This window comes from Fukomys damarensis, unplaced genomic scaffold (genome assembly GCF_012274545.1).
Source record: "Fukomys damarensis isolate Sample0158 unplaced genomic scaffold, DMR_v1.0_HiC HiC_scaffold_18, whole genome shotgun sequence".
NCBI lineage: Eukaryota > Metazoa > Chordata > Mammalia > Rodentia > Bathyergidae > Fukomys > Fukomys damarensis.
In genome coordinates, this window is record NW_022900930.1 from 7,615,908 (window position 1) to 7,643,528 (window position 27,621).

General features: G+C 40.7%; 2 long non-coding RNA genes across 2 annotated transcripts in view; one reads left to right on the forward strand and one right to left on the reverse strand.

The window, feature by feature from the left end:
* Positions 1-19,846, forward strand: part of LOC104848509 — a 35,127-nt gene extending 15,281 nt beyond the window's left edge. Inside the window, exon 3 of the long non-coding RNA XR_776436.1 lies at positions 19,623-19,846. This is a non-coding gene — a long non-coding RNA (uncharacterized LOC104848509). The remainder of the gene's footprint in view (positions 1-19,622) is intronic.
* The window catches only part of LOC117286723, a 186,175-nt gene that overhangs the window by 129,037 nt on the left and 29,517 nt on the right, over positions 1-27,621 (reverse strand). The gene's annotated exons all lie outside the window — the stretch shown is intronic.

A 27,621-nucleotide genomic window follows, 5' to 3' on the forward strand; every position in this document is an offset into this window, starting at 1 on the left:
TACATGTGTGACTTATTTATTTCACTTAAGAGTATGACCTCAGTATGCATCCATTTTCCTATGAAAAACTATAATTGTAAATAAGATCCTAATGTATAATTGACAATGTGAAATAGGAAGAAAAGGGCTAAAGGTGTAGGGGAAGTGGGGAGGGTAGGGGAAAGGAAAGAAGGGAAAAGAAAAAATATGAGAAAATGAAAAAATGGAAATAAAGTTTTTGTACATAGGGAAGGGAGGAAGGGGTGAAGGGAGGGCAGGGACAAGGGTAAAAATGAGAACCAAGACCTGTCATGTAAAGGTACAAGATCCCAGTGATGAATGTAACTGTACTGTATACCTAACATGTACCAATAAACTCAATGAGAAAAAAATAAATTGTAATATGCACACACACACACACACACACACACACACACACACACACACACAAGAATGTAGTGACAGATCTAATTCCTAGTAGGAAGAGAGACTCCCAGTCAAGAATGGTTTAGCTAGAAACATCCATTTGCTCTATTCAAATAAAATATTACTGCTGGGAAACAATACAGTTTCAAAAAGAACATAATATCATTTGTATTATCTTAGAGTTATTATAATAGTAATTATTATTATTATTTTATTATTATTAGAGTTAATACTGACCCAGTATTCTTTGGACCAGCTTTGATTTATTTTCTTTTTTACCTAATACATGTTAGTCCTTCATATTAATGAAGTTCACCGTGATGTTTTCATGCATGTATACCGCATGTGCTGATCAAATCAGCCTTCCTTTATCCATTCTCAGGCCCATATACCTTTCCCAACGTCTCATAATCACTATTTTACTCTTAGGTTTGATTTTTTTTTTTTTTAGTTTCCACATATGAAAGAATACACAGTACTTGTTTTCACTTAACATAATGTCCTCCAGTTCCATCCATTTTGCTATAAATGGCAGGACTTTGTTATTCTTTATGACTACTACTTAACTGTATATATACGCTACATTTTTAACAACTCATCTGTTGATGAACACCATTCCATAATCTTAGCAATTGTGGCATGGAATTTTTGTGTTTGCTTTGTTAATTTTAAATTTAAGCACGGCCCACATTCTCCAAATTCCCCCACAGGTCCAAGTATTTCTTTTATCTTACACTTGGCAAGATTTCACATATTTCTGTCACTTATATATTCCTTTAAGAATTTAATTTGAGATGAGGAATTTAATTTGAGATGAGGATACAGAGAGAGAGAGAGAGAGAGAGAGAGAGAGAGAAAGACTATCATGAATACTTTCTAGAGTACAGTTTAAAGAAGTGATGACTTACATTGAATCCACTGGTGAAAGAATTGAGATTAGAGGTTTCTTTCAGCAAGTATATGAGTGAAGATTAAGTTTGAAACAAGAAGTCATGTGAGATCTCAGATGGGAGTCTTGGCCTTCAAAATGGCAGCCACCTACGAGGGAACCTATGGAGCCCTAGAAGGTGCCTTGTCCAAACTGAGATGTGTGTGCTGTAACCAAAAACAAATGCACACTAGGGCTCAAGATGCTCTGAGACCAAAAAAGTAAACTACTTTATTAAAATATGTATGCTGATTGATTATATGCTGAAATGGCAATGTTTAGCACATAATGAGCTAAATATAATACATTATTAAAATTATTTTATTTTTAATTAAGGTACTAGAAAATTCATAATTATTTTAGTGACTTGCATTATATTTCTATGGACAGTGCTGGTGTAGAGGCAACCATTCCTATAGGTAGACAGACTCATTAGTACTTACCAAAACTTCCTCAGAAAAGTCAGATTGATATAAAAACGCATTATGTACAGCTGTTTACAGCTAACTGTGCTCCACCAAAATTCTGTGGGATTCTTCACCAACAATAATTCAGCATGTGAATATATTTGAAGACAGGACCTTTTCAAGAGGTGATTAAGCTCAGCAATATATGTGCACCCATGTTTATAGCAGCACAGTTTATAATAGCTAAATCGTGGAAACAGCCCATATGCCCATCAAATGATGAATGGATAAAGAAGAAGTGGGGATTTTTTATAATGGAATAATACTCTTCCATAAAGAAAGATAAAATTGAGACATTTCTAGGTAAATAGATGCACCTTGAGACCATATTTTAAGTAAAATAAATCAAACAAACTTGTTTAAATATCACATTATTTCTCTGTTGTGAGAAACCAAAAGGGTAAATAAGGACCAAAATGTATAAGAGAAATTGGGAAACAGGAATAAAATGTTCAAATGAGAAGGTGAACAAGGGAGAGGGAAGGGGAAAGGAAGAAATGGAAAAGAAAAAAAGAGAATGGAAGGAAAAAATGGAAACAAAGCTTTTGTAAATAAGGAGGGGAAGAAGGGTTAAAGGGAGGGGAGGGGAATGGGAGAAAATAAGAATGAAGATATATCATGTGCAGATATAAATTCCATGTGTATCATTACGTACATCTAAAATGTACCAGGCCTGGGATTTAGCTCAGTGGTGCTGCCTCCTGCCTCGCAAGCGCAAGGTCCTGAGTTCGATCCCTGATACAGAAAAAAAAAAAAAAAAAAAAAAAAGATAACAAACTGTACCAATAAAATTAATGAAAATGGAGGTGGTTAAGGTAAACTGAGGTAATATGGGTAGGCCTTAGGCCTTAGTTCAATATGCCTGACATTCTTAGGAAGACGGCATAGTGTGTGCAGACTGAGAAAGACCATGTGAGGTCAACGGAGTGGTCTTCCACAGGCTGGAGAGGGGCCTCAGAAAAAAGCAACCCCACTGACTACTTCTCGTGGGCTTTTATCCCCAAACAATGAGAAAATAAATGTCTGCTGGGTGAGCCACACAACCTGTGAGTTTTCATTACGACAGCTGGATCACACTGATCAAAGCTTGTGGCTTATCAGTGTGCACAGTAAACCATGTAAGGCAGATGTGATGGTGCGTACCTGTGACCCCAGCACTGCGAGGCTGAGGCAGCAGGACTGCAAATTTGTACCTGGCCTGAGTCCCTGAACAATAGGAAGGGAGTTGGGGACAAAGCCAATTCACTAACAGTTGTCCCTGAGATAATCAACATCTCTCCACAGATGCACTAGTGGTTTTGTACTCCAGGTCCTTATAAGGCTTATTGGAGTGCTTCTTGTATTTTTCTCTAAATCTGCTGGTGGTAACAAGTAATATTTTACTGATTTTTTTCTAGGTTAATTAATTTATCATCTACTAGTTTATACAAATCAGTCTAACAATCCCCGTATGTCATCAGAAAGAAGGCTGAAATGGGACTCTGCTATAAAGGAGTTTCTAATCAAGCCTTCTCTTCTTTAGCCTCATCTTCCCAGTGTGGAGTTATCCTTCCTCGTCTACTTCCTGGACCTCAGCTATGAGAGAATTGGCAAAACCCCAAACCCACGCTCTGCCACTCATCTCACTCAGCCTTCAAACACCTCCAGTGCCATTGCCACCTAGCTCTCCATGCCCTGTGGCTAATGTAACGCCAGGCACAATGCTAAGTTCCTAATCACTTTTTGCTTACATAATAGAGTACCTTTCCAAGGAAAGGCATAAATACCTTAGTGTCTCAAACAAATATACTGAAACGCACAAAAATAATGTGACTATCACATGGATTTGTGAGGATCTCTTGCAAGGATTAAGCTGACCTGGCTTTCTCAGTTGAAAAGTGTTGCTCTTTCCTTTTCAGTGAGGGAAAGACACAATGAGAATAATTTGTAGGCAGATGTCTCATTTCCCCAATTTCTGATTGTGGGTTGAAAATATTGCGTGACAGAATGCATCAAGGCACCGTCATGGCCAAGTATGGGACAATGAATCAAACAGGCAGGCCTCTTGGAAAAACTAACACATAGTCCTGAGCTAATGACAGATTAAGTTTTGGGGATAAAGATATTAACATTATTAGGTTTGAGAAAAATGTTTCAAGGCAGAATGTATATTCCTAAGCAAAAGTAATACACATTTCAAGCCAGATTATAAACTGTCTTAAAAATTACGGTTAAAGTATCCTTCAATAATGAAAATAATCTATTGGGTGGTCACCCCAAAGAAATAGCTTCTGAAATAAAAACTTCAGGTTTCATAAAAGTGGCAGAAAACTGGATCTGGTCTAGGCAAGGAAAAGTGGGCAAAGGGCCTTGAAATGGTTCAGGGGTGGCGAACCTAAGGCATATGTGCCACCACAGGGGATCTGTTGCACTGAAATCCCTAAAAGGTTCGCCATCCCTGAAATAGTCTATGGAAGATCTCAGTCTCTCCAGTGTGCAGCACAGAGTCTTAGCAGGTTTCTGGAGGAAAGGATGATATCAAAGTGTCACATAATTCTAGTTAAAATATAGGTGGGATTGAAAAACTAAAGAAAGTCAGAAGTCTGGGAACAGAAGAAAGTGAGAGATTCAAGGAGAAATTTAAAAAAAAAAGAGAGAGACTCAACAGCACCTTAACAGCCAGTTTGATGAAAGAGGAAAAGAGGACAAGACAGCAGGTAGAAGACAAACAGTAAAACAGGTTTGAGCGGGAGAGGAAGACTGAGGGAATTGGGGTGGGGCAGGAGATAGGGGAGATGGAGAGAGGGGTACCCAGCCGCTAGTTCCTCATATGATGTCATTCCTCCTTCTACTTGGATGAAAGAAGGACAAGCCCTGGGTCCTTGACGTGGTAAGCAGTTGTGTTGTGGCCATAGTCTGCCCAGCAAATATTTGTTGCTGGGAATGGAAACACCAGTGCCAATTCATATTTGAAAACTTACCACTGACTCCCTTGCCGTCCCTGTATCTGTATGTTATTTGGTTGCCCTTTTTGTTTGCCAAGCCCTTGTTCCTCCCACCTGTGAAATCAACGCCTTCAGGCCTCGTGGCCGGAAAGTCCGTTCAGACCTCTGTGTCCTCTAAAGACAGCCATGCTTCTTGGTTCTCTGCAGAGGCTTGGAAAATAACTGCTGTTTGATTACTTGGTTGGCTAATCTTCCCTTTAAAGGGCTCCCTCAGCTCCCCACCTCTACAAATTCTCTTTCACACTACCCTGTCAGGCGGTCCCTAGACACCTTTCTGTGGCCAAGCGGAATTAGTAACTGTGTCAAAGTAAATTGCTTTTTTGTTTTCCTTTTCCTTTTTTCCCCTCCCTTTGCAGTTGCTGGTGTTCTGACCACTTTTAATGTATTATTCTATGGTCATACTTTCTATACTATCAAGGAAAACACTTTTCGCTTTGCAAATTGACCCATGAATTTGGTCTAAACCTACCTGCAGGCTATGACCTCAGTGGAGCATTAAGGTGGCTCCAAGATCTGCCCTCTCTTCTCAAAAATGAACTGTGGCAAGTCAGACAGGTATATACAATAAAAATCTGTCCTGCTGCAGGCAGAGGGGCTGGGGAGGGAAACTGAGCACCTGTGCTGCTTTCAATGTCAAGGCCTTTTCTTAAGGTAATTTTAAAAGATCCACTTTGCACATATAATCAGTGGTAGCACAGTGCTTTGTGAGAAAAGTTACCATCTACACCTTGCACACAGGGACTTGAGACAGGACAAGTAACATTTCCAGAGTCAGACAATCAGGAAGCAGGAGGCTGAGACAGGACACTGTCCATTGTGGGGCACACACACTCCCCTCCTGAAGAGGCTTCAGCCAGGCTGCCCACAGATGTGCCTGGTTTTACCTCCACAATATTGGCACTTATAATGTTTTTCAAAGAAAATCTTACTTTGCTCCCAACATTTAAAAAAGAAAAAAATAGGATAGAGTTCCTTTTAAAAATCCAATCTTTTATGAAGGAGGAGGAGGAAGAAGAAAGAAGGAGGAAGAGGAGGAGGAAGAGGAAGAGGAAGAGCTGGCATCACCTGGCTTGCTTTCTCTTACAGAATCTGCTGGACCCAAGAGCAGCCTTCAGCTGGCAGAGCACATAGGCACCTAGCTGGCCCAGTCCCTAACACTTGCTTGTGTTTCCCTGGCCCTTGCTGCCCTCATTCACTAATCACAGCCTGGCCCCGGTCGGCATTTGACTCCATCCCTGTGTTAAGTCCAATTCCAAGGCTGGCCCATTTTCCTCTCTTCCAGAGGGCCCAAAACAGCAGCTGGTTTCCATCTCTGCACTGGAGCCTGCGTGGCCTGCATCATTCTTCCTTTTGCTGGGTTGTCTTCTGCATGTCCCAGGCTGCTTTGACTTCTGACTCACTTCTGGCCCTACCATCACAACTGAGATGTGCTCGGATCCCCATCTCCCTTTCCCACTTGCTCTGATCACTCACAGCATCTGGGGTTCCATGGGAATTACTCACTAGATCTGCCTCCTCCTTCACTTTCACCCATCAGTCCAAGGCCCTCTGAATTCCCAGTGTGCCCTCGCTTCCTCCCCACAAGGTGAACAGGAGCTGTACCTTGCAGGCTGGTGTAGGAGTACTTTCCAGCCACCTGCCACCAAGCTTGTTTCCCTCTTCATCATTATGCCACTGTCAGCCCTGTCCTCCCTGCAGAGCAAAGCAGAGGGGGTGAGGAGGACTCAAAGACAAAAGGATTGATCAGTGTACGACTAGTACAAGAGGAAGACACTTTTGAAAGCTCTCTGGACCTTGTGCATCAAGGATATTTTGTAGTTAACTTGACAGAGACTTGTACAATACATTTCATATAAGAAAGAAGCTGAAAAGGGCAAAAAATGCTGCAAGTCTGACAAAAAGAAAAAGAAAAAGGTGTACATCGAAATATCAGTGCTGAAAACCCTACTGAAAACACAGCTACCTATGACCTTCGTGCCTCCCTAAATGAAAAGCAAACGTCTCCTCTTCCTCCCCCCTCATCACCGAGTTTGTCTAGTATGATTGATGACACAGTGTTTGCTAAGACACCGCGGAAATGTTCCCACACAGCAAACGAGAGCTCACGGAGCCCTTCTCTGTGGCAAAGGCAGGCTGCTATAAAAGACAGAGTGAGGCTGGCAATTAAAGAGGAAAGAATGGAAGGGACTCCAGCTACTGGCAGAATGACACACTCCCTGAATGATGTTCCCCAGCGTGCTTCACAGTGATGGTTTCTACCTTTACATTTCCTAGGGCAAGATACAAAGACATGAGGACACAGTTCCAACCATTCTCCAGGTAAAATCTCCAGTCACGGAGAAGCCAGCTGTCTTTCTTTCTCACCAATTCTCCTATGTGTATCCCAGGTCCGGACCTGTACTTCTCACCGTGGATTAACGTACATCCCCCCTTTCACCCACAACACACCCTTCAAGGCCCAATTCAAATTCCAAGTCATTCCTCACCTACCCCAGCCTGCCACAGCCCCTCCCCTCTCTGGATTCTCACACATAAAGCCTTTGCCCACATCGTTCACCAACAAGATCGCAAGCACCTCAGGATCAAATAAAAATCTGTCATTTTATTCCTAACACAATGGTTAACCCTTGGTAGGTGCTCAATAAATATTGAACTGTATACAGGATTTAATTGTAGTCTTCATTACTTTAGGTTTCTCATGTATGTTTCTTTAAACTACCACAGATTGTAAATTCCTTGAAGCCAAGGGTGGCTTAGGATCACTTTATCAATCTAAATGATATCAAGCTCAACATAAGAAGCAGATATTCTCTGGATTGAGATGACTGACTGAAAAGAGCTGAAAACTTTCATAAAAGTTCCCAGTTAGTGCCAAACATCGACACTTGAACAGACAGTTATCACTGTATGAATGGAGGAAAACTGAGTGAGCTATAGACAGTCCCATAGCTGTTCAATGTCATCATTTCACTAAGCGCCAGGGAAAGCCTCGAGTTTGCTTCTGGAATTGTCAAATAACACCTCAAAATGAGTGACTGTCATGGGAGCGCCATGCTGCGGACGCCACTTCAGAGTTCTCCAAACTTATCCTCACAGGGAAGGACATATCACACTTTATCGGTTCCCATGTCAAAAGAACAGTTTGTTTTGTAAATGCCTTGGCTCTGTGCTCCACCTGAGACTTGCAAATTCATCTAAGATTTTGATTTGCACATCATTGTTGGATACAAAACTCTAATGAGAGTCAGCTTTCAATGGGAAAGGAGCAGAGTATCAGCCTGCTCCTCCTCCTGCCTCCCCCCACCTTGAATCTCCTAAGCAGATTCAAGGGAAAACAGTGGAGATAAGCAGATAGAATTTGCAAGCCTGAGATAAGAACGCACGTGGAGAAAGAAAGACTATCATTAGGTTGTTTTCCTGTCTGTAATAACCACTCTAAGACCATCAGCTTTAAGTAATAAGTTTCTGAAAACCAAAAATTTTAGATACAATTTTGTATAAGCAAATCATTTGTGTGCACAAAACTTTATATTTTTTTCATGCAAACAGCATTTTCACATGCAAATTGGGCTGTTAGAGCTTTAGCTAATTGAACAGTGCGAGGAGCTCAATGCTTTTTGCAAGCACAAGTGGGAAGCGATAGTGGTACAGCTCAGAGAATGCTGAAGAGGGTAGCTACCAGTCAGCAGCACCCTTTGCCTACCAGTTACTTCAAGATGCCCCAACTGTCCCGAGAAGCAGAGTGGACACACTAGAGTGAATATATTTGTAAGTAAATTACTAGATAGTCGACTGCTACAACTGCCCTCCATATCAACTAGCTTTATTCTAGGCTCAACCTCACACATTTACCTGAGTTAGCATTTTAACAGGACTCAGAAGAAACGGTCAAATGGTGGCCACTCCACCACCCTTGTATTTGCATTAAGCAGAAAACTGGCAGCACACTGAAGTTGGGGGTGATGAGGAAAGTATAATGAAAGCACTGTTTACAATGGTGCAGGCAGGAATTAGGAAAAGCAACAAGGGTTTAGGCAATGCCTGAGGACCAGTAATAGCAGATGCAATTCTTAGAACTGAAGGGGCAAGGATGGGTTCACTGATAACATGTAGAACTGGCAAAAACAGCTCTACAAAGAGGACCACCTCTTCGGAGTTGTGACCTTTCAGTAGACAAAGTTAACCAGCCAACCCATCGTAACTCCCAAGGATGAAACCAAAGAAATCAGTACTCTGACTTCACTTTCTCCCTCTGGAGTCTTGACAAGGACCCCTGGACCAAACCTAACTGGAAGACAAAGGAAAAAAGGAATCTCTTGATCTAATCTGTGCTGTTCAACCACTCAGGCACTCTTGGGCATGGCCAAGAATAGATAAGGAAGAACAAATGAAAGGTTTTCTGCACAGGTGCCCTGGAGTCAAAGATTCTGCAGCTAGCAAACATTTTCCTCCATTTCATATTTCAGTATCTAGGCCTTGAACTCCAGGACTCCACTGAGTGCTACATCACAAATCATACCTGGTCTAGCACTGATTCCTCATTCTCCATGAAAACATTTGTGATTAACAATAGTTGTCATAAACCTATAGAAATGATTCTTTAGACTTCAATAATTTAAGCTTATAATAATAGTGATAGGGAAACGGCTATGGGGTTCCAGCAACTGCTTGTACTGTGTTGTCGTCTAACAACTGTCAACATCCCCCTTCAATGTCACTGCAATAAGAGAACGTGCTTTTCTATACATCTTCTATGTCTCTATTCCTCGTTTCCTTCCTTCAACTTTCAAGAGTAATCACTGCCACAAAGAAAGACTCAAATGAGAATTAGTTGGCTTGGTTCATCTTGATTTCTTTATATTTTCTAATCCTTCCATTTTTAATTCAAAGTACATATGTTTAATTATATATTCACGATATTCTGAGTTATATATATGCAACACAGTGATTTTTGCAACATTCCTGGCAGACATTTGTTGTGCTATTTACACAATACAGAAAGTCATCAATGAGCATTTATACACACATGCAGAAAAAATAAACAATTATTAGAGAATAAGTCATAATAAATCAATGGTCCTTAATTTAATCAATGGTCCTTAATTTAAGTAAGATCAGGCTTATGGCCAAATTCCTATCAGAAAGGTGTAAAAGAAGTCAATATAATTATATTTTGTGCTATTTTTGCAGCATGAAGTAGTATTACTTTACACTTATAATAAAGCTGATCTCCTTTATTCAGCAAATAAGCTTCAGAAAAATAATGTGTGCTGTTGTTCATTCTCTGATTTTAATCCAAAGCTCTTGACTTTATAAAAATAAGTCATATATAAACAGAAACCTCATTTCCTATTTATCATTATGGATATTTTCTAGCTTCTCCTGTTTTCAAGTTTCCCACTTTTCTTTTATCTTTTTTCCATTAAGTTTATTGGTCCATTTAAAGCAAACAAGACAGTTAACGTTTATCACTGGGATCTTGTACCTTTACGTGACAGATCTTGGTTCTTGTTTTCTCCCCATTCTCCTGCCCTCCCTTCACCCCCTTCACCCTTCCCTACTTACAAAGACTTTGCTTCCATTTTTTCACATTTTTTCTTTTCCCTTATTTCCTTTCCCCTCCCCTTTCCCACTTTTCAAATGCATATTTGTATTTAAAACCCCTAGTATCACATAGCTCAAATTTAATTATTCAGCAGTTACTTAATGTATTGTTTTTTCTCCCTTTGTAAACTACAAGCTCCCAGACGCCAGACAACATAGAGATCTATTAAGGTTCCAGTAAATATATCTTGGGTGATTAACTGTCTAGTAATGTACAAGTTCTGATAATCAGCATTTATAGAATGCTTTCTATGTACCTAGAACTCTGAAAATTGTAGAGCATTTTAGAGCACAAGGAGTGCTTTATCTCAGGACAGTGGACGATATCAAGCACAGAATCTTTTTATGTGGAAGTGATTATTACTTTTGAAGGTCAAACAAAGGGAGGAAGCGGAACAGAAGAAAAAGTAGAGGGTAGCAAATGTGTTCCTGCTCATAAAGACATTGCATTATCCTGTACACAGCTGGGAGACAGAGCGAGCAGGATTGCTGGACAGTCACTTGATCCATAACCATAACCTAGGTAGTGCTGCCTCCATACTGTGGATATAATTGGCCTCTGGGTATTTACAGTATCATTTTTGTCCTCTTTATAGATGATTCTGTATACCTTTATGCATAATAAGCCAACTTGATCTGGGTAATGCCATTATTCAGGTATGTGTGTCATAGGAGTTGTAAAGAGATATGAACTACATCCATAAAAACCTGCTAGGGGCTGAGCATTAAAGAAAACTTTCTAACCAATTAGTTGCAGCCTCAAAATTTGAAGGTAGTAATATACCAGCTTGTGATTCTTCCCTAGAACCACCTAGAAATTTTAAGGAAATATTTACACACACACACACACACACACACACACACAATCTCTCTTCATTTTGATCCTGCTGACACAATCTTTGAATTAAACAGAAGTACTTTATTTGGCACAAGATTTGTCAACACCACTCCAGTGTGCTTTCAAGTAATCACATTTGAAGACAAAAAAATGCTTTGGTGAGTGATAGGGAGCTACTGTTTTAGTGTGGTGATTACTCAGTCAGTATTCCCTAAGACAATCAAAATTATGTGCAGTTGTGTTCATCTCAATAAATGTAATAAATTAACCATGTTGATAAATGGGCTTCTATTTATATGTCTTGGTAAGACTTTATGGAAAATACTATAAGCAAAAAAATAAAACTCTTGGGCCGGCGATTTAGCTCAGTGGTTCCACCACCTTCCTTGCAAGTGCAAGGACCCAAGTTCAATCCCCAGCACCAAACATAAATAAATAAATAATAAAATAAAAATAAATAAAAAGTAAAAGATTTTATTTGAGTCATGTACAGAAGTAGTCATTACAATAAAGTCCACCCAACTTGCATGTGACAAACATGCCACACCACACCACCACCATTATCACTGGAAAATTCAACTTGGATACTTGACCATTGAGAAGAAAGGTTTTAGAAGTGCTGGTAATGTGAAATTTAACAAGGTAAATAAGGAACTATGAAGAAGGTTTTATTCTGATCGTATAGGTGACTCCATCTTTTCTCATAGAACAATGCACATGTTCAGGTATTTGTCTCAGGTCCTCCTATAGAACCATGGAACCGTGGAACTTGTTATGGTTTGGATCTCAAACGTCTCCCCAAAACTTAAGTGTTGAATGCTTGGTCCCCATTGCAGCAGATGGTGTCTTCAGGAAGATGATCAGACAAAGAAGGTTTTGATCTCATCAATGGAAAATCTACTGATGAGTTCATAGTTAAGCTATTGGAAGATGGTGGAAACTGTAAGAAGGAGGGTCTAGTGGAGGAAATAGGTTACTGAGAGCATGCTCTGCAAGGCTATATCTTGTCCTCATCCCCTTCCTCTCTCTTTTTCTCTGCTTCCTGGCCATCATAAAGTGAGCAGCTTGGCTCTACCATGCCCTCTTTACCACGACACTTTTCCCCACCACAACCCCAGACACAATGGAGCCAGACAACCATGCACTGAAGCCTTTGAAACTACAAGCCAAAATACATCTCTCCTCTTTAATTTTTCTGGCATGTTTTGTCACATTAATGAAACACGGACACAGAACCTTTAATACAATCTGAAGCCAGTTCAGGAAGGACCTTTTATTGCTTCCTTCCCTGATAATTCACTGCTAAAATCCTATCCTGGTCTTATCCAGGACTTAACAGTAGTTCCTGACAGAAATACATGTTCTGGCTGCCCTTTCTGGGCAAGTGTGTACTTTCACTGTTTGGACTATGTGATGGTTCATTCAGTCACTTACTTGACTGAATGAGGGGACACCTAGAGAGCTAGTAAAGCATTCCTTCTGTATCTGTGAGGATGATTCCAGAAGATACTGGCTGGTGAGATGATGGACTAAGTGGGGAAGACCCTGTATCTCTGTCTCTTGGAAGTGGAACATTTTTCTCTTGACCCTGGACTTCAGAACTTTGGTCTTTCTGGCCTTTGGATTTAAGAGCTTCTACCAACACCACCTCATCCACGCCGTCCATGTTTTCAGGGCTTTGTCCTTGAAATAAGTATTATGTCAGTTTTTCTGGTCCTGACACTTTCAGGCTTTGAGTCTCACCCAGCATCACGGGGGCTCCAGCTTTCAGGCACCTTGTCCTGCAATTTCTCAGACTCTGCAGTTGCATGAGCCATTTGTCCTGAAACATAACATCCCCTCTTATCTGTCATCTATGTTTCTATTTATGCTGTTGGTTCTGCCCTGGAAAACCCTGACCTAATACAAACCAGAAGGCTCTTGTCACTGCTGCTTGTTTTGCTCTGTGGCTCTCTGGAGGTGCGATATGGATGTAGTGCAGAGGTAAGACAGGGAAAGGAATCATTACCACTGCTGTCAGTGCAGTGGCCCCAAGTCACATATGGTTATAGAATTTAAATTAAGATTAGATAAAATTAAGTTTAATATCTCGCTTACACCAGCCACACGTGGGCAGTGACTGCCGTAGTGTACAGCATGGATAAGTCACATTGCTGTCATTGTAGACTGTGTTTTCAGGCAGCAGTGCAGTGTCATATGTGAGTAACACTTCTGTTAATCTAGCCCTATGGCTCAGTTTTTCCTAGCATTCATATAGATAACAGTTTATATTCTGCCTTTCAACCTTTCTCTTGTCTATGTCTCAGAAGACTACTGTGTTTATGATCAGCTAATTCTTTTACGTGCTCCTTGGTATAAAGTTTGTTCTTAAATATTACCTTGGACACTAATTAGGTAGGATTTTAAAGTGAGAATACATTGCTATTGTTAAGGTTAATGGCTTAATTCTTCACCACAGGAAAAAACTTCAGCTTATTGAAAAGACTTTTATTGGAGGACAGGGAATGCACCGTTTATTACCTACTAGCAGTGTCTATTTTGTTCTCTTTAGAATGTGTCATATCTGTATCCTTTGAGTGATGCTTAGAAAATGTTTCCACATGTCAACCTTTCTTACCAAGAAAGTAAACTGCTAATAAGAGAGGTTATTTTCTCAGATAATTCTAGAATCACCAATATCCATACTTGCATTTTAACCTATTTCCTGGAAATTAACTTAAATATGTAGTTAAGTATTTTAATAGATGAATAAAAACAGTTGATGAAATATAAAAAGTAATCTCATAATTGATTGTTATAATAATTCTAATTCTTGAATCTTTGTGATTCAAATATTTTCAAACACCTGATTTTGAAGAACAAAGGCTTAATGAAAGAGAGGGGCATTAAATAAATAGTTTGGAATAAAAGGAGCTGCTTTAGGTTGGTTTACAAAGGCCCCTCATTTTTTCTTTATTTAAGAAAACTATGCTTAACACAGAATACATGTGGCATGTTAACTGTGATGGAAATCCCGGATGCTTTTGAGGCTGTGGCTGGTGGTACAGATGAGTGAGACTGTCAGTAAGAAGTAGTTGGGATGAAAGGTGAACTGGGTGGTACTCATCCCTACCAAAGAGATCTCGTGTATAGCACATTGTATGGGCTGACAGCCAATTTCTGACCTCTGCACCCCACAGAATTCATTCATCTGAGTAGGTTGCCAAGAAACAGAAGAAAATACCTGGAAAGGTCTGGTGAGAATGAAGGGTTTTAGAACTTACTAATAGGTACTATCGGGGAGGACAGGCCCCGTTGATGGTTACTAACAGGGAAGGGTCCATGAGAAGCACCTGGGGATTCAACAATGCTACAAGGAAGTTCTATAAGGGGCATGCACTCTTCAACCGCATCAGGTGGTGAAATCCCAGGAATGGTGCTTACTCAGTAACAACATCGCTCCTAACATCGGTGATGGTGAGCTGGAAAAGCACTCACTGGAAAGCACTCAGAGTGTCTGGGGTAGCCTCTCCATCAGTGCTCTGCGCTGCCCCTGGTCACTGCACAAAGCGGATTTTACAGGTTAGATGACATGTGCAGTGACATCACTAGCTTGCTTTGTTCCTTTGTAGGACCAGAATTCTAAGGAACAGATGACTTAGCATATGGGCAAGAAGCCTGGCTCTTCAGATAACAATAGTTTGCTGAGTTCTCAGTGTCTCTTAGGTAATATGTATTCAGACAGTCCAGTCCAGACATGGTTACAATGTCCCTGGATGTTACAAAAGTATTGAGAACACAAAGAGGGCATTTTGAAGACATGGTACTGAATATTCTAATGTTTCTCAGGAATGATATAAGTGTCTAGCACAAAAATAAGAACATATGATGCATTCACCAAATATTACTAATTGTTGGCTTATGTAATAGTCAAAATAAGAGCCTTCCACCAAAAAAATGTTCACATACTAAATCAAGTATCTTAAGATTTCTCAGAAGCCAGTCTATTTGAAACTGCTCTGTTTTCCTAATGTGAACATTGATTGTGATGAATTTTCCTCTTAGAATTGCTTTCATAATGTCCCACAGGTTTTAACAAGTTGTATAGTCATTGTCATTAGCTTCTAGAAATTCTTTAATTTGTTATTTGATGTCTTCTATGACCCATTGGTTGTATAGAAGTATATTGTTGATTTCCCAGGACTTTTTGCCTTTACTGGAATTTCTTCTATTGCTGATTTCTATTTTCATTGCACATTGGTCTGATAGGATGCATAGGGTAATTTCTATCCTTTTACATTTATGTAAGCAGGTTTTGACGACTAGTGTGTAATCTATTTCGGAAAAAGTACCATGTACTGCTGAAAAAGGGTGGAATGCTCTGTATACATCCATTAAGTGCGTATTTCCAGGGTGTGACTCAGCTCTGAAACTTTTTATTGATTTTTTGTTTAGTTGATCTATTACTTTGTAAAAGTGGGGTGTTAAAATCCCCTGCTATGATTCTGTTAGTGTTTATTTGATCTCTTGATTTAGCAGTTTTTGTTTTATTGAGGTATTTGGTGCATTTATGTTTATCAATGTTATATGTTTTTGTTGGATTGTTTCCGTAACTAGTGACCATCTTGTTTCTTCTAATCAGTATTAGCTTGAAATTTACCAAATCTAATATTAGAATTGTTACCCCTGCTTGTTTTCTGGGTCCTGGTGCATCATACGTTTTCCATGTTCTAATTTTTAGACTATAAATATCTTTTTGGATTAGATGAGTTTTTTAAATGCAGCAAATGATTGTTGGATTCTTTTTTTATGCACTCTGCTAATCTATGTCTTTGAATCAGAGAGTTGAGGTCATTAACATTGAGAAATATCACTGAGATGTGTTGGCTATTTACTATCATTCCCTCTGGCTCTTATCCCTTACCTTTCTAAGACTTGGAGTGCCTCAAGCTGCTGCTAGGTTCAGGGTATTTCTCACATTTTATCTTAGTTTTGTTTTTTTACTCTTCACTCACATTTCTAGCTAGCACTTCTACTTTGCATAAAACCTACTGGGCACCCAGTTATATAAACCTCTTTTCTATATATAGTTAAAATGAGTAAATAGCCTTACCCTGTTGTTCCCTCCTGGCCCACACCTGTACATCTCCTGTGTATTTCTGCCATTGGTCTTATCCACTCAGCCCACGACATCAGCTTCTCATAGCAAAAAGCAGGGCACAGAAGTAATGAACAGACTTAGGGGTAGAGATTAAGCATGGAATAGCCAACCTAGGGTCTCATTATTGAGGGAATCAAGAGTCATACATTCCAATGTTTTTTTTTTTATTTTGCTTTTGTTTTTTTGTTTTTTTGGTACCGGGGATCTCGAACTTGGGTCCTTGCACTTGCAAGGCAGGCCACAAAACCGCTGAGCTAAATCCCCGGCCCTCCACTTTGTTTTTTATTGAGAAAGAACGAAAGAAAGGAAAGAAAGAAAGAAAGATAGAAAGGAAGGAAGAAAGGGGAGGGGATAACTCAGTGCTAAGGCCCAAGCTTCATTCCTTGCCCCAAATTAGACACATTGGAATGTAGGAACTCTACGTGAAAACCGCTTAGTTTCTTCAAATCAGTGTAAACTTTTTTTTAAGTACCAGGACTTTTCCATAGCAGAGTTCAGCAAACTTGTTGTGTAAAAGGCCAGATACACATATTTAAAGATTTTTCAGGCCACAACATCTGTGTTTCAACTACTCAGTTCCAAAAGCCACAAATAATATTAAACCAAATCGAATTACTGGATTCCAATAAAACTTTACTTACAAAAACTACAGACAACATGAAGCCTTCTGTCATTCCCTGTTTAAAGAATTTGAAAGACTTAACCATAAAAAACATCACTTCGAAATGAAAAGCTTTAACAAGGCTGAGAAGGGTGGAGGACAGAGGAAGGAAGCCACAAATTTCAGGGCCCATCTTGCTTCTGACAGTTCAGCACCACCTCCTGGCTTCAATTATTTGAAAACTTTACTGTGCCCTTTTATCACAAGAAGCCAAATTCTGCACTGCATCCTTTACACGGATAATTAAGTCCTAAGCATAACCCTCAACTTTTTCTATTCCCTGGCTAGAGACAGCCACTATATGCTGTAAAGGAGGCCTCGTTGCATTCACACTTAGTCTTTAATTGTTGAGAGATCACCCCAAGCTACTACTGTATTTAATAAATAGACTGCTCTCCAGAAATACTAAAGTCTCTATAATTACTTTGCCCTAAAACTTCCCAAACATCTCAGTCTCCACCAAGACTTTCCACCTGTATCTCACTACAGTTGACCACTACTGAAAGTTTTATCACATCACTTTATACAGGAAGCTATCCATGCCTTCCACTAGTGACAGATTCCCTTTGCCTTCTCCAAAAGCCTTATTGTGCATTTGCTCCTCATGTAACTCTGGGCACTGACCATTCAGTAACAGATGTGGAGATGTTCACTGGCTCACAGGAGGCTTACTGGGAAGTGTGTTCAGAGGTAATGAAAAGGAAATTGAGTAGAAAGAGAAACTTAACTGTGACACAATCACAACAAATTCTTTGGCCAATCCTATGCTAGCTCCAAAACCAGAGCGGTCCATCAAATGTGTCCTATCTTGAGGTAAAATGCCAAGAATTCATTTCTATGCATTGGCTGGTTTGCTGTGAGCTGCCTTAGGAAAGGCAGCTTCGAAAAGAATGTTCCTTTAGCTGAGGACAATTCTTAGAGAGCAACTCAGTGAAGATTCGACAGCAGCCAAAACTGCATTTGCAGAAATAAATGGCTCAGTTCTGAAAGTGGAGCTGGCTGGGGTCACAGCATCCAATACAAATGACCCTGTGGTGAGAGGCAAAACAACAGCCCCCAAAATATGTCCATATCCTAAACAGCAGAACCTGTGAACACATTAGCCTGCACAACAAAAGGGACTTTTCAAATGTGACTGAGGTGAAGGACTTTGGGATAGGGCAGTTGTCCTGGATTATCTGCATGGGTTCAACCTCATCCTAGGCACCCTTAAATTGGTTTTCTTGGCTGAGATTAAAGCCAAGGGGAGAAGAGACTACAGAGATGTGTAGAGTCAGGGAGACATAACACTGCTAACTTGGAGGACACAGGAAGGAGCCATTAGCCAAAGAATGTGAGCAGCCTCTGGAAGCTGGAGACAACAAGCAAACTCTTCTCCAATCTCCAGCAGGCAGTGCGGCTCTGGCAACACTTGGGCTCTAGCCCAGTAAGTCCTGTGATGGAGTTCTAAATTAAAGAATGTTAAGGCAATAAATCAGTGTTATTTTATGCCACCAATTTAGGAGTAATTTATTTCAGCAGTAACAGAAAACCCAGTTTGTAGTAAATAACACCTGATCGTCAGTTTTTGCAAAAACAGCTGACATGTAAAACTACCTGCTTATTTTATGTTTTTCTCCTTTTATCTGATACCTGTATCATGGCAAACAGTCTTAAATATAAGAGATGATTGGAAACACTCTTTTATAACCCAATCCCAGGCTTTTCATGGCTTTTGCATGGCTGCTTCCTAGGCCTCTGCACTATGTGTTTATGGACAGGAAGCACTTGTCCCAACCCCATCTGTCTTTAAATCTTTTTCTCTGAAGACCAGAATATGAAATGTTAGGTGGTCATCATCACAAAATTTAATTAGTGTTTATACTTTTAAAGGAGAGTTTCTCTACCTCGACAGTCTTGACATTTGGGGTCAGACTTACTTGTGAGCGCCTGTTCTGAGACTGGCAGGATGGCACAATATCCTAGTCGTGTCCATGAGATGCCAGTAGCAGCTGTTCCTCAGTCAATATGCCCCCACCATGGGTGTGATGGACAAAAATGTCTCCAGGCATTGCCAAATGTCCCTGAGGGATAAATCAGTCTCCCATCTTTGGAACCAGAGATACACAGATACAGTTACAGACCATGGGACAAACAAGGATTTTTGAGAAGTATGGCCTACTTCTTTTTTTTTAAAAGTTTCACTTGGGACTGTACACTTTCTAAAGAGATTATGTGACTTGAGTGTGTTCAACTGGTTAGTGGCCTGGTCAATGGCTAGAGACGAGTTTAACATGCTAGACTATTAAAACTGATCGTTTGAAAACAGGACATTTTTTTTTCTAAAAGCATTAATTAGCCTCTATAGCTTCATTCACATATGCAGACAACTCAAATAAAGCACATAAGTTGACCTAGTTTTCTTATCCTTCCAGGTTTTACTTTTCAGACTTCTGTGGGTAAAACTTGCTTCTAATAGAGGCTGTCAGGAAAACATTCCTGCTAATTAGTACCCGTGACATGACAGAGGCAATGATAGGGCCAAATCGGTAACTCCCACAACACCGACCTCCTCCTTTGCCTTGGACTGAAAGCCTTGTTACTCTTTGTGCACAGAGCGACGGTGGCTGAGAAGTCCCTCCTCCCCGGACAAGAAGGTCATTCAACAAACTTCCTCTGAGATTCCATCATCGATAAGCCATCAGTCGCCCAGGGTTGGTTTGTTTTGTTAATTTGCAGTTCTATTTTTGCTGAACAGAAAAGGAAGATCAATAGCAACCATGGGGATTTCTGGGCTGCTCCAATGTGAACTCCTACTTCTATTTGAAAGCACAACAATGTCAGCAGAATTAATTAAATTGCCGTCGCTGCTTCTCTCTCATCCATCACTCACTCACACACTCCTATGTTAACACACATTGAGATCCGCAGAACACACATTTACATATGCACCCACCTACGCTTGAACAAAAATATGGTAATTTTGTTCATTTGTATCAGGGTTTCCGATCACTTGAACGCACATTTAAAGGTGACAGGGATCGTAAGACCACTATGCCTTCTCACAATGCTAAATATTAAGCACCGTGAAGAATCCTTGTCTGCTCTCCGAAAACATGAGGCATTTCTAAATGATTAATCAATCACCTAATCAAATTTTGATCTATAATTCAATAGGAGTAGGATACCACAGCCTATTTAATTTATTTGGTATAGCTTACCTAAAACCGGGAAGGGAGATTAAATCCATGGGGAAGAATGGCATTGCACAGTGGTAAGACAGGGTTGTTTGACTCAGCTTTCTTGACTCAGCCACTGCGTGACAGGCATTAGGAACCTCTCTGGCCACTAGACAGCGTGGAGAGAGCTGTGGGCCATGGAGGGTGACCTTTACTAAGTGCCTGGCATTCAGCAGATGCTTAATAATTTCCTTGTTTTCAGTCCATTTTCACACATAAATCCAAAACAGAGGATAATGCCTGTGTCTGAGAGGCTGCATGTTTATCATGGGAGTATCAAAATTCCTTCCACTGTAGCCTCTATCATGGCATATGGCGAAAGTGTTTGAATTTTAATGAAATTACGTGCATTGTGATCCATTCAGGGAGTCCAAGGATAGTGACAAGTCCTAGACATTCATTTCTGTCCCTGCTAGCGCAGCATAAGCAGGGCTCTGGGCATCATGTCAGGAACTCTGATATGCCAGGCCTGACCTCTCAGCCTCCACCTCCCAGGTTTTTCCCCAGCTACCTCTTCATGGCAGAAGTTCACCCAGGAGATGGGTCCCCTCTAACCTTAGGAGAGATGCAGCCCCTTCCTTATGTGACCTAATTTATGCCCTGAAATCCAAGGCAGCGAATTCACAGATTCTCCTTGCAAATAATAAGACTGATATCACACATCAAAACTGTCACCTGCCTGTCACCTGTGTCCGTGAGGGAGAGCGATCATATTCAATATGCATTGATGGTTGATAATACGGCTGGCACTTTGGTAAATTCCTGCCAATGTTTTACCACTTGATTCTCCCATCATCTCCATGAAGTAAGCACTACTACTTTTCTTATTTAAAATCAAAAGAAACTTAGATCATATTTGCCCAAAGGCAAACAACTTATCCTGATTTCATTATCTTACTCTCATAAGCATTAGGGTATCATAAACAAAAAAGTTGTGTGAATGCATATTCGTAAAGAAGAAAGGAACTGCAGAGGTTTAACAATCAACGTGACTCTAGCCACCTCTCACAGTCTAGAAGGTGCAAATGATTAGAATGCTTTACTGTGGCCGGAAAGCTGCGAAGATGTAAGGCCAGACCTACCCCCTGCTTTCTGATCCCTTCTCGCCACCTCTAGGGCACCACTCTGCGGGTCTGCAGCTGAAACTGCCCCTGCTTCTGCCGCAGTTTGCCCTACTTCCACATGAGAGCTGTGTTCACAGCATCCTCGGAATGAATACGGCATGGGAGATGGGGGCAGAAAGGCCAGGTTGTTGCCTTTGGGTTTCCTGCTGGTGGGAAATAGGAGCAAGAAGGTCTGAGCATAGAATGGAAAATTACCTTTTAATGAACAGAATTAGAAATGGAAAGGAGCTTTCAGAAAATAAAATATCTATGCAAATGGTGTCATTTTGAATCCATTAGGACTTGTGGTATCCAATAGAGCTTTCCAGGACTCCAGGCCTGACAACTCCAATTTGGGACCTTCTTACATACACTTAGAACAATAATAGCTCCCCAGATTCTCTTTCAATCTGAAGGCCAGGGATTAGGACTGGAAAAATCCTCTTCTTCCTCTGTCCTTTCCTGTCTTTTATGGTTGGGCAACCGGACTTTCATCTTTAGCAAATTGAGGAGAGACCCAAACATTCCCTCAATGGGAACAAAAGCAGCTAAAGGACAAGTAATGAAACTGCCTTTCACACGACAAGCTTCACATTTCACTTTTCTTTCCTCTTTCCACGCGTCGTTTCATTTGGGAAGGAAACCTATTTTTAACAGCACCAAACCCCTTTTCTGTCAGGGAGCTTGGCAGGATTGATAAATAAGGGGAGTCATCTTAATGAGGGGTGCTGTCAGCAGACTCCTTCTTTTAAACAAATAAACACGAGAATGAAAACATTCAAGAGGCCCCTGTATTCTGTATGAGGAAAAAACACAAAAGATTCACTTGTCCAGCAATATGGTACTGGACTCGGCCCAAATGAACCTCTCTTGTTATTGGAAAGTGTTGCTAATTAGCATATCGAGCTAATCTGGTCCCTTCCCTCGTCTTGCTCAAGGAATGATTTTTACAGAACACGGTGCTGCTTTTTTCAGCAGAATTCTCAGTCCACCGCATTTCCTGTCTGCTTTCTGGGGGGCTCCAGGTGCTGCTGTCAGAAAACATGTCTGGTAACCACAGATTTGCTGGGTTTAAATAAGAATCAAGACTGCTCTCGTTTATCTCCATGCAGACAGTGCAATTTGTCAAACTCAAAAATGCCCATCGCTGTAAAGGATTTAGGGAAAGCAGAGGATTGAGTGAGGAACAAGAGACTGGTGTGTCGGATGAGCCTTTGAGGAAAATGGGCTATATCAATCAGCTATAAGACATCACTGAGTTTCTTCTCCATCTTTAACAGAGAAGAGCACAGGCTGCCTCAGTCCACTTCCTCCCACACCCAGATCAGAGCAGAGGCCTGGGCCACGGGACTAGAAGAAGTATCTCATCGCCAGACTGAAAGACCTGTTCTCAGAGCATGACTGAAAAACCAGATTCCTCTCTGGAGTCTGAGACTCTAATCCAGTAAGGCTGAGTTATTAGCTCCATAGGCCTTGTGTTACTGTAACAAAATACCTGAGATACCTTAATAAGGAAAAATGTTATTTTGTCTCATGAATTCAGAGGTTACTTTGGCCAGTTGCTTTTGGTCCTATGGCAACATGGTGCGTCACGGCAGAAGCGTGTGGCAGAGGAAGTCCCTTCACTTCATGGTGGCTGAGAAGAAGAGAAGGGGTTGGGATCCAATATTATCGTCAAGGACATAGCCCAGCAACATCATTTCCTCTCGCTAGGCCCTACTTATGGAAGTTTCTACCACTTCCCAGTAGCACCACAGGCTGGGAACACAGCTTTGAACACAAAGGCCTTTGAGGAATATTTATCCAAACCATGGCATAGGGGCTGTCGTCAGGGCAACCAACAACATGCTTTGCCATGAAGTACTTTGCCAATCTCCTGTCCGTACAATACTAACAGTTTCATGGCTTGCCTCACATTGCTGTTCCCAAGAAAGTCAATATCCCTCAAACTGTGAGCTGCAATAGAACTTTTAAGATTTCTGGCCACATGGTCTGTGTGGGAGAATTTCAATGCTTACCAAACTTGCTCTTATTCTAGGCTCACGGCTAAACTACTTCTCTAAGTCTCTCTTGCAATTAAGAGAGGCTCTAAGACAGATCTTTGCCAAAAAGAATATGAGCAGATATGCTTCTTGCCACCAAGCCTGGCTCATAAAAGACCCCATGCAGGACTTCTTGTTTTCCTTCGCTCTTGCCTGCCCCCTTGATGCAAAACATCCAGAGGAGGACTATGAGACTCTGGGAAGACTCAACTGTCTGGAAAGTAGAAGTGGGTACACCCATGTGCCTGTGCGGAGCAGAGCTTCTCTGAAAACCTGCACAGCACCAAGACGTTAGAAGAAAATATTTTATTAAATTGATCTGCTGAGAGGTGGCTGTTGCATTTAGGCCACCCTGATGAATGCTAATTGGTGGGGACAATGTCTATGCTGACCTCACTGGACCATGGTAAGCTTTGAAGAAGGCCACACTTGGGTCACTTCTTCTCTCAGCCTTGGTTAGAAACATACTATACAATTTACGGAGAGGTATGAGGGAGCATGGGGGATTTTATAGCTAAGTGGATGCACATTGAGGCCATGCTCTTAAGTGAAATTAAGAAGTCACACAGGTGTAAACACAGAATAGATCCTCTGGTGTTATTTGGTATTTACACACCTCGCCCTAGAAAGAATGGCTGCTATCAAGAAATCAACCAATAACAAATGCTGACGGGACTGTGGGGAGAAAGGAACATCGATGATGGAGAACATCGTTGGTGGGAGTGCAGACTGATACCACCACTGTGGAAACCGATATGGAGATATCCCAAACAACGAGGTTAGAAGTCCCATTTGACCCAGCTATTCATCTGCTGGGTGTCTTCCCAAAAGAATTAAAATAATCATATCACAGCAACATATACTCACCCACATTTATAATGGCACAGTTTTTAATAGCTAAAATTTGAAAATAGCCCAATTGCCCATCAACTGGAGTCTGGATAAAGAAGATTATTCCTTATAAAATGGAATACTAGTCAGCCATAAAGAATGAGGAACTAGAGATATTTATAGCTAAGTGGATGCACATTGAGGCCATGCTGTTAAGTGAAACTACTAAGTCAAATGTGTGCAAATACCAAATAGATTCTCTGGTGTGAAAAACTAAAAGTGTAAATAAGGATCAAAATGTATAATTGATAGGAGTAGGAGAAGTGGGAGGAGTAGGGAAAAGGTAAAAATGGAAAAGAAAAAATACGAGAAAAGGAAAAACATGGAAACTATATCATTGTAAACAGGGAAGGGTGGAGTGGATGAAGGGATGGCTGGAAATGGGGAAAAAATAACCAAAATAAGTCATGTAAAATTTAAAAATCCTGATGATGAACGCAACTGTATTGTATACCTAAAATGTACCAATAAATTTAATTTAAAAATATGGTAATATGTACTGTCTGTGATGTGGCAAGGTCAGCTTTAGTAGAGGTAAAAATACAGTGAAAAATACAATATAAAACAATTATTGTTACTCAGAGAATCTGCAAACTCTTCTTGGAAGGAGTTGTACAGATAAAAGAGGTTTTCCATAGATAAAGAGATGGAAAAGGATTCAAGGATGAAAGAAATCTGTGATGTAAGCAAAACCATGTTGAGTTTTGTGGCTAGTCTAAAAGTGGCCAGTTGACAGCCTGGGGAACAACCAAAAGACTTTAAAGGAGTGGCATGTACCTTTATAGCTAAATTCATGCACGTAGAGACCATACTCTTGAGTAATAAATCGGACACATGTAAATGTCACATTGTTTCTCTGTTGCGAGAAACTGAAAGTATAAAAAGGGACCAAAATGTACAATACATAATGTAAAATAGGAAGAAAAAGTTCAAATGGGAAAGGGCATGCGGTGGGGAGCAGGGCAGGCAAAAAAATGAGAAAAGAAAGAAAATGGAATGAAAGCTTTTGTAAATAGGGTTGGAGGGAGGGGAGGAAATGGGGGAAAAAATAAGAATTAAGATGTATCATGTACCAGTAGTTACCACGTGGTGAATGTTATCATTATATATATCTAAATTGTACCAATACGCTTAATGTTTTTTAAAAGAGAAGTGATATGATCTTGACCAGAGTTTTAGAAAATTCACTCTGGTAATAATATAAAGCGACAGATCAGAGTTGAACAACACCTAATAGGGTAATGCAGTAATGGGTGTTGAAAAGGCCTCCTAGACACCCCAGAGGACTCTGGATGGCCTCAGTCGTTGGCATGTAGGTTGACAGAGACATCTGATATGCCGAGGAATCACCACAGAGGGCTGGGCGCACTAAAGACGACAATGCAAGCATAGAGAAAACTTAGTAGTGCTTGGGAACATTTTAAAATTGAATCACAAAGATATATTTCAGTTCCATCATGGAAGATTTAATGAGGGGCGTCACACATTGTATACTGAAGAAACTTTGCCTTCTTGTTATCCTTCACATTAGTCTCTTATTACCACCTGACAGTGACCAGTGGGAAGTAAACCAGGCAAACCACCACCACACCAGCAAAGTTTAGAATGAGCAACCTAGTGAAGAGTTCAGCAAGATGTGCATGAAGCAATCCTGTAAGACATCCCCTAGCTTCATATCTCAGAGCCAATGCCAGTGCTTCTCCAGTGGCGATTCTCCTACCTACATGCAAAATATCTCAGAAGTGATTTGAAAGACATATTCTTATTCGACTCCCATTCACGACCTACTGAATTGGTTTCTCAGAAGGTAAATTTAGAAGTTTCCATTTAAGTACTCGCACATGGCTGACGATCCTCAGCTACACTGAAGTTTCAAAATCACTAAGTTAAAAATAAAGTTGTGCTTCTTAGCATTCTGCTTACAAACTCCTCCCTAACATTTCCCCAACTATGGTTTATTCTTCTCTCTTTCTTTCCCCTGGTCCGATGTTCCAGTATATAGAATGAATAAACACTAGTGGATATGGAAAGCTTTCCCCAACCTCAAGACCCAATGTGCATTGTGCTCCTGGTCTAGACAGCTTCATCTCTAATTTCACAAATTCCATTCAATGAAGATGACATTACTGCTCTTTGGAGGACATTTAAAAATTAGGCTGAAGCTAGATCTTTGCTGTGAGCTTACAATCTCCAGGGGTGAAAAGGAATACACCTGAATCCGGCCTAACTTCCCATGGTCAAGCTGACTCACCTGCATGGTAACCCTCCTGACTGTGAATACCTAGAGAGGATAAAATGTGTTTACTGACGTATGGTAAGTTTTCATTAAATGAACACTAAACAGTGGGTTAATTGAATACATTTTTCATTCATCAGCTGGGTGGTTTTGCTGCCTAAAGCCTCACATGGAATACAAGGCTCTTGTCCTTGGCTGGACAGTCAGAGCAGGTGTGGTGCAGATCTCCTGGGTGATTCCAAGTAGGCCTGCATTATTTATACAGGTGGAAGCCAGCCCATCATGTGCACAGCCCAGGCAGCAGGTGAGACTACAGGGAGAACAACATATGCACCTATCTCCGAGTCTTTGCCACGGCACTTAGCCAGCCAAACGCAAAGAGGCCAAGAACTCAGGAATTCTGCCCTTTCTCGGCAGATATTGTCCTGGGGCAAGTTTTCTCTAGTTACACAGCTTCCTGCTCTAATCATGGTATTTTTGACATCATTGCAAAATTTGAAAAAATTGGCACACTGCCCTTTGTCCTCATTCTGGTCCTGGCTTCCCCAGTGATTACCACCTGCCCACCAAGCTCCACTTTCAGCACACACTAACTTATAGCTAAAAGTCTGACTTCTTCTATCAATACAAGTGCAAATTCCTACAATTACATAGATCTCAGGAGACAATCTAACTCGGATAAGTGTAACCCACAGCTGCCCCGAATGTAGTCCTCTCTGCCCATGTTGCGCTGTTCCTCTTGCTTTGGTAGATCATTCTTGTTCCTCCTGCCTTAACTTGCATGACATTCTCTCACTTTTACCACCCATATTATCTTACCATCCTGCTTTTTCCCAGCACTCTACCATTACCCAACTGTTTGTTTGTATGTAGTGAGAGAGACCATGTTTATGCCCTTTACTTCTCTGTTCACAGCTGCTAATCTGTATGCCTGGCACACAAAAGGCACTTATTAAGCACAGTGGTACCTCGGATCACAAACTTAATTCTTTCCACAGTGCTGGTCACAAACCAAATCGGATGAGAACCAAATCAAATTTAATGGTCAGTTTCAATGTTAACTTTACGGGTAAGTTTGATTTGGTTCTCATTCAATTCCGTTTT